At 43.9% G+C, this 7,978-nt stretch overlaps 1 long non-coding RNA gene across 1 annotated transcript; it reads left to right on the forward strand.

Annotated features, from left to right (window-relative positions):
• The first annotated feature begins 20 nt into the window (after window positions 1–20).
• Window positions 21–4,590, forward strand: LOC309537416. Its single transcript, XR_014221906.1, has 3 exons — window positions 21–332; window positions 3,482–3,517; window positions 4,346–4,590. It is a non-coding gene; the product is annotated as an uncharacterized lncRNA (long non-coding RNA).
• The last annotated feature ends 3,388 nt before the right edge of the window (window positions 4,591–7,978 follow it).

Genomic DNA, 7,978 nt, shown 5'->3' on the forward strand with positions numbered 1-7,978 from the left:
TGGTTCCTGCTCGCTCGTCCTTCTCTCGTTCTCTGACGTGTGCAGACGGGCCCCGCCCACGGAGTCCCCTTCGAGCCCACGTGATGTCTCCCGCCCTCCTTTCCCTTGATCCGCCTGTCCGCTTTCGCGTTCTAGTGGGCGGCGGCTCAGCGAGCACCTGTCCTGGAAAGCGCTCTCACAAATGGTCCAGATCATTAAAACACGCTGGTTTTTGCAGATGTCAGAGAAAGCCACCAGGGAGGGAAATCACTTATAAGCAGCTATTTAGTCTTAAAGGCTGAATAGAGCCTCCACGTGCAGGAACAGTATACCTGACACCGAGGAAAAACCGGGTAGGTGGGTGAAGGGGCGTTACCTCGTTTCTCTGCTTTGTGGGCTTCCTAGAGGTATCTTGCTCTGTGGGAAACAGAGTCCCGGACTACTAGGTCCAAATAATTATTTTGTTACTAATACTCTTAAACTGCACCTTTTTATTTTTGTTTCTTACTACTCTGTTAGCTACACTGGGAACATAAATGTATGCTGAAAGTGTGGATGATAAATAGTGTAAATAGAATATCACTAAGCAAAGCCTTTTCTGTGGTTCTTAAACTGGCTACCATTCCAACAGGTACCTAGTTAGTTCCAGAGGTGGCAAAGAAAAACCAGTGCCCATCCCTTTTTGCATCTTCAAGCATCTCCGTACGTATTTTGGGCATTCCACTTCCATATTCTAGTACAGGGGTCAGCAGACTTTTTCAGCAGGGGTCCGATCCACTGCCCCTCAGACCTTATGGAGGGCCGGACTATATTTTTTGGGGGAGCGGGAATGAGCAAATCCCTATGCCCCACAAATAGCCTAGAGATGCATTTTAAATAAAAGGACACATTCTGCTCATGTAAAAACACGCTGATTCCCGGACCGTCCGTGGGTCGGATTCAGAAGGTGATTGGGCCAGATCCAGCCCCTGGGCCTTAGTTTGCCCACCCATGTTCTAGTACTAGCCTCCTTTAAAGCTTCCTGGTTTAGCCGCTGTCTCTTGGACACCTTTCTTATGAACTGTGATTGACTCACCTTTGGCAAACACACACAAAAACCCACTCAAGGATGTTAGAAGAGGGACCAGTGGCTCCCACTTCCCTGTGTGTTTACTTAATCTCCTGCTTTCTCCACCTGTATCCTGGAGAGTTTCAGGATTCTCAGAAGTGAGAGTGTAGCCTAAGCAGATCTGTAGGCAGGAGTCTGCAATTGCACTAACTACTCACCATGGTGAGTGAAATTCTGCCCTTTTGGTAGCATGACAAGCCAGCTACTATCTCTCAGCCGAACCTACCCCACAGAGCTGTTGTGAGAATAAGGCATTCCACTGAACTGAACTTCTGACCTTATGGTTTAGCAGTTGTTGAACCGGTTTAGTTACCAGATTCAGGTAGGTAGCCGTGCTGGTCTGATGCAGTCAAAATAAAAATAATAAAAAATAAAAAATTATCCAGTAGTACCTTATAGACCAACTAGGTTTGTTCTGGTATAAGCTTTCCAGTGCATGCACACTTAAGAAAAAGTGTGCATGCACACAAAAGCTTATACCAGAACAAACTTAGTTGATCTATAAGGTGCTACTGGTCATTTTTTTTTTCTTATTTTTTGGGGGGTTTAGTTGTCGTGTTTCTTCACTGGCTTGTTTTATTGCATATTTTAATTAACAACTTTGAATTGCCCTAGTGGAATTGCTATTGTTTATTTTAATTTAATTGTATTTTACCATTGATTTTATAGTTGCAAACCACTTAGAAGCCATTTTGGCATATAGGCAATATATAAATAAATAATAAAGTAGTGGAGGAGATCTGAGTTTCTTGGAGGAAGAGTGGAATATAAATGTAATAAATAAAAATATATAATAAAGAGAATCTGAAAATGCTGTCCTCTGACCTACCCGGATAGCCCCCTTAATTTCTTGTTCCCTCTTCATCCCTTCTCTAGCACCCACTACTATTTATTGTGTTTTCATCTCACCTGCTTCTGCCCCCCCCCCCCCAGGATTATAATAATCCAGGGGTGACAAGCATGGCACCCATGCGAACCCTCTTGAGGTCTTTCCCTGGTGTCCACAAAGTCGCTGTGTACTGCTCCAGCTGTCATGGTTTAGAGTTGGAAGGAGGAAGTTGGAAGAATGGCGCTTTTCCCCACTTCCTATTTCAGCTTAATGAGCTTCTCAAGAGTTGAATTAATTCTATGGGATACAACTTTTACCCAGGTCCCTTAGAAAAAGTAAAATGGCAAGAATACTCATCGCAAAGTATTGGAAGACACAAGATCTACCCACCTTGGAAGAATGGCAGACGAAGGTGATAGACTATATGGGACTGGCTGAAATGGCTGGCAGAATCCGAGACCAGGGGAAAGAGACGGCGGAAGAAGATTGGAAGAAATTCAAAATTTATCTTAAGAAATATTGTAAAATTAATGAGTGCTAAAATGTCGAGGTTATAGAGAATAGGGGGTTACAGCTGTAAAAGATCAAGTAAAAGAAAAGAACAAGCGAAAATTAGATAATATTAAGGGGAAGGATTTGCTGAATCAAATGTGGGATCTGGGATGCAGAAAGGGGAGGTACGGGGAAGTCTGCGAAGTAAGGTTTAAGAAAAAAAAAGGATTTGAAAGTATACATGTTTGTTTATATGTTTGTATGTCTGTATTGTGCATTGTTTGTGTTTAATTGAGAAAAACCAATAAAAATTTTATTTAAAAAAATAAAATAGAAAAAGTAAAATGTATGTGAGTGGGTACACACACTCTCTCTTCATGTCTCGGAGAAGGGTAGCTCACCCGGGAGAGGGAAGTGACCAGAGAGGGTGGCACGCCAGCAACAGTCATTCAAAAATCTGAATGTGCCCACAGATCTAAAAAGACTGGTGACCTCTGATATAACCTACCCGCCTTGTGCTACCTGTTAGTGGATTGCACTTGGATTACATATGTTGTGTCTAGGCCTGCAAAATACACCAGGCAAGAGGCAGGCCTGTAGCTTTAAAAACATGCCAGGAGAATGAGTGATGGGGGTGGGAGATGGGGGCCCCCACAACAGCAACAATTTGTCTTTAAGAAACTCTATAAATGAGAGTAAGGCGCGTATTCACCATTTTGACTGTTTTCCAATCGCCCACAGCTACACTTGTTAAATTGAGCACCGCATGTGTAAATCAAAACAGGATGTTTTCCTTTACTGAACAATGGCAGAGCCCCATGCCAGTTTTTTAAGTGTGTGGATCCAATTTGGATTTTTCAAATAGGTTTTCCCTGTAGATTGTGAAGCATAGTGCTTGCTACACACAAAGCCAGGCTGTCTTAACTTAGGGGTTTGCATTATTTTATTTCCAAAAGAAGTTAACCAAAACTGGGGGGGGGGGGACACTAACCAGCAGCTATCATCCTTGCCGATTTTTATTGTGCCCTAGGGTACAATTAAATGCTAAGGTTGTTATTGAATTGTCTTGACAGATTGAATTTTCAAAAGAGAGGCGAATCGGAAAGAAGGTAGGGAAAACATATAGACTGGATTTTCAAAAGGAAGGAAGAAAAATAAAGATTTTTACGTACTAAGCCCTGTACGTCAAGAAGCTCAGTCCAAAGCTGATTATGTATTACCAAACAGGACTGGGAAATTCTGAGGCGCTAATTTGATCTGGTGCCATAGGATATGATATTAGTGCACCTGGTAATTTGAACTACAGGCGGCAACTGCTTTGCGACCATTCAATTGATGTGCAACCGCCGAACACACGGGTTGTTTTGGACCTGGAAAAGCATGGAATGGGGCAGAATGGGCTTATGTGTGCTCCACCAGCATGCACAAATGCCTGGAATGGAAATGGGGAGTTGCCTGTATTTTGTCAGCTTTGTGCAAAGCTCAGACCCAGCGCCACGCTTCTCCATATTTTGCTGTTCTCCAGCCAAGTAATGTGTACCAAAATTTCTATACTAGGGTAAAGTGTGCATAAATACATATATTACTGAAAATAACACACACAGGGGAAAAATGCTTTCAAAAATGTGTATGTTAGGCAAAATTTACCCAACAATGTTGCAGTGAGCCTCTAGAAAAGCAGGGATTAGACTAGATGGTATTTTAGTTCCTTCCTTTGGAAGGTAGTGTGGGGACAGACACAGTGGCACCCAATGGGTTAATGGAGCCAGCTTCTTTCCTGGGAATGGTTGCCTTTTGCCTCTCACCAATCATCAGAAATGGTGTTTACTCTCCACCTGAGATGGGGGAATCGATTGATGTGCACAGGTGAAAATGGATTGCAGCCCACTTGTCCAGTAGTGTCAATGGAGGTGATTAGCACTTGTGTCCATTTCCAGCTCATTGATAGCGCAGGTGAGAATCACTGCAAGGTCAGCCAGGACCACATCAGAGTGGTGCCCCCTCGCTTGGCGGAGAGTCCCTGTCAGCTGTCAGTATGGACAAGGACATGTTGGAAGAAAACAAGCACTTTGCCTGAATTCATAGATGCTCGGGACAGTCAGACGTCTGGGCACAGTAAGTTCAGTTCAGAGAGACCAAAGAAAGTACCGTATTTTTCGCTCTATAACACTCACCCGACCATAACACACACATAGTTTTTAGAGGAGGAAAATCCGTATGCATGCCACCTGTAGGCATTCCCTCCATAACACGCACAGACATTTCCCCTTACTTTCTAGGAGGAAAAAAGTGAGTGTTATGGTGCAAAAAATACGGTACTTCAGCTAATATATAATTAGCTCTGAAATAACTCTGAATAGATGAAGTTAAGACTTTTCAGAGTCCTGGACCACACGTGGAAAAAACCTTGAGGCTTTAATAGACCATGGGCAGGATTCAGCTGATTCCCACTGCCAGAAGCCAATGGAAGAGCTACCCATTGCACAATAGGGCTTCTTCCCTCTTCTACCCGACCCCCCCCCCCAGCTCCTGAAATTGGCCCAGCAGGGTTAGAAGTCCCAGAACAGCATGCTAGTGGTGGAAAGATTGCCATGTGTGTTTAGTAGTGTAGCTAAAAAGACCAATGCAGTTCCAGGGTGCATGCAGCAACAAAAGAACCTAGTGCTAGACTACAATCCCCATCAACCCTGACCAATGGCCATTCTGGCTGTGCCGGATGGGAGTTGACAGCAACATCCGGTGAGCCACAGATTCCCTTCTCCTGCTTAGGACACGTCTGCTGCTCACTACAGTTCCTCCAAGTCTTGGCTTGTATTCAGGAGATAGTAGCTCTAGAGTCACAGAGTGATGCAAGGCGACAGGCAGGCAAGCGTGGTTTTGGGGAAATGACCTAATGGGGCAAATTTTACTTCTGGTGGTCCAAAGTTAGCTCATGAGCCAAGTTCCTCTGCCCCTGCTTTAGCGCCTGATAATAGAAATGGCTCAGCCAAAGCCTTTTCTGTTCACACTGGGAGAGAAAGGTTTAAAAGCCCTTTGCTGACTTTGGGAGAAAGTAGGTGTGGTCTACATAATACTGGTAGGGAGGTGTGTCTACCGCAGAGGTGGGGAGCCTGTGACCCTCCAGATATTGTTGGGACTCCAGCTCCCATCACCTGTAGCCCAGTGGTCAGGGATGATAGGGGTTGTGATCCAGCAACATCTGAATGGCCACATGTTCTTCATCTTTGGCCTTTTTTCTTGTTGATAATCTGTGGTTTAATTTGCACCAAGGCTCTATTGCCTTATTACTAAAAACTGTTTTAAACAGTAGGAGTGTTGGAGCAAGCTGGGGTGTGGGGAGATAAATATTTTGATAACATAGCTTCTGGGAAAGCAGCGGACTGCAATTGGATGGGGCTTTCAGTCCTTTATTAAATTAGCAATCTAACACTTTTTTCACTAGAACAGTTACTGTATGAACATTTTCCTATTTATTTAAAAAAATACTGCCCCCAAAGTGTATTTGCCCTAATTAAACGATCATGAAACTGAAAAGGAAATATCAACAAAGTAGCACGATCAGAATGATAATAGGGAAAGTAGGCTGAGTGACAGACAGAGTCTTCTGCCCAGGACTTCACTGTACATGTCAAATCCATGACGGCTTCTAGGCTGCCACTACTTTGAGGGAATGAATCAATCATATACCAGCAAATTTAGGTTGTGTAGTTAAAGTGGATTTCTGTGCTCTTGTGCAATAAGTGTGCCCTCCCCAGCTTTTTTTTTGAAAGAAAGTGACAGAAGAATGCACTGGAAAGGTGAATGCAAACAAATCAGAATGTATGCTCAATAAATCTCCGTACGTTTTTTGTGTGAAAAGAAATCAGAATGAATCCCCAATAAGGAGATCGTCTGGATGAGCCCCAGGACCTTTGGAAAAGGTGGAAGAGTAGCGTAAATACTTTCTACATTTCCTAAGACTGTTCTGCTTCTGTATATTTAAAAAAGAAAGAAAGAAAGAAAGGGAGTGGATTTTCTGTGGTCTGAGAAAAGATAGAAGAGCCACAGAGAAAACGTAGGATGACAACACTTGGGTGAAGATGAATGTGTGTAGATGCCCCATGAAAGTGACTGAATGAAGCATTAGAACATATCACAGCTTGCCAGATCAGGCCATTGACCCATCTAGTCCAACATCCTGTTCTGACAGTGGCCAACCAGATACCAGTGGGAAATCTGAAGGCAGGACAATAACAGAAGAGCACTGTCCCTTCCTGCGGTTTCCAGCAAGTGGTATTCAGAAGAATTACTGCCTTTGATAATGGAGGCCAAGCATAGCCATCATGCCTAGTAGCTACCGATAGCCTTGTTCTCCATGAGTCTTAAGAGTCATCCAATTTGACAGCTGTCACGGCCTTCTGTAGGAGTGAGCGCCATAGTTCAGCTATGCTCTGTGTAGAAGCAGCCCTAACGGGGGGGGGGGGCATTGGGGGCTGGCTTTGCTCCCAACTTCCAGTGACTTATCCCTAGACCAGAAATGGGGAACCTGTGGCCCTCAGCTCCCACCTTCCCTGACCATTGACCATGCTGGCTGGAGCTAATGGGAGTTGGGAGTTAAACATCAGGTCCCCCACCCCTGCCTTAGACAGGAGAAGGAGATAAACTGGGGAGGAAAAGGAGTTAATGGGATATTTTTAGAACTGGTGGCGGCACACGTCAGTCCATGCGGAAAAAAGAAACACTGTGCTCCACAGGTCATGGGATGCCTGTAATGATGACCCTGAGTGGATGGAAACGCCACGTCTTGAAACAAATCCTATCTGACAGTTTTTACAGTACGTTCGTTCAGAGCAAAAATGCCCTGTCCCCTGTCACCCAGATTGAAATTATTAAGGAAGACAGACATTTCACTGACAACGCTAGCCCCAGGCGAGAAAATATTCCTTCTGTTCCTCTCTGAAGGTCAGAGCTCACATCATGCAAAACACTTAAAAACACACACACACACACGCACAGGCACAATCATGCATGCACTTACACATGCAGGGCCAAAACTTCTTCACTGCAGACAGGCTTAGATATTTTTTTTTAAGAAGCAAGGGATTTATTTAATATTTAGCAAATCATTCTATCTATGGGATTCTATTCCCTGATTTATTTTGGGGGGCTGTTTCCCCCCTACTCAATATATAATGTCCTTTCTTCTTACTTGATGCTTCTCTGTCCATCTTATGTACCTCACCCACACTCATCCATCCATCCATCCAATCCCTTCCCCTCCAACTCGGGATGGGCAAATCTGTCCATTTCAGTTTCTCATTTTCCTAACCTTAAGTTCAGTTCTCTACATTTTCATATCAGTTTGCAGATTTGTTTTTGTTTGTTTGTTTGTTTGTTTTTAAGTGCTCTCAGAAATTCATCCACATTTTAGTGAGAATTTCTTTTGAACGCCAGTTGCTGGGAATCACACCTGACTGGGGGGCATTAATACGCTCAGCTCCTTCTTGCGGGCTTCTCATGTGGTAGACCACTGCGAAAACATGATGGCCTGATCCAGGAGACTCTTTGAACAAGTAATATCCTAAAATACA

The sequence above is a fragment of the Podarcis vaucheri genome (assembly GCF_965113315.1).
Source record: "Podarcis vaucheri genome assembly, chromosome: 7".
Classification (NCBI taxonomy): domain Eukaryota; kingdom Metazoa; phylum Chordata; class Lepidosauria; order Squamata; family Lacertidae; genus Podarcis; species Podarcis vaucheri.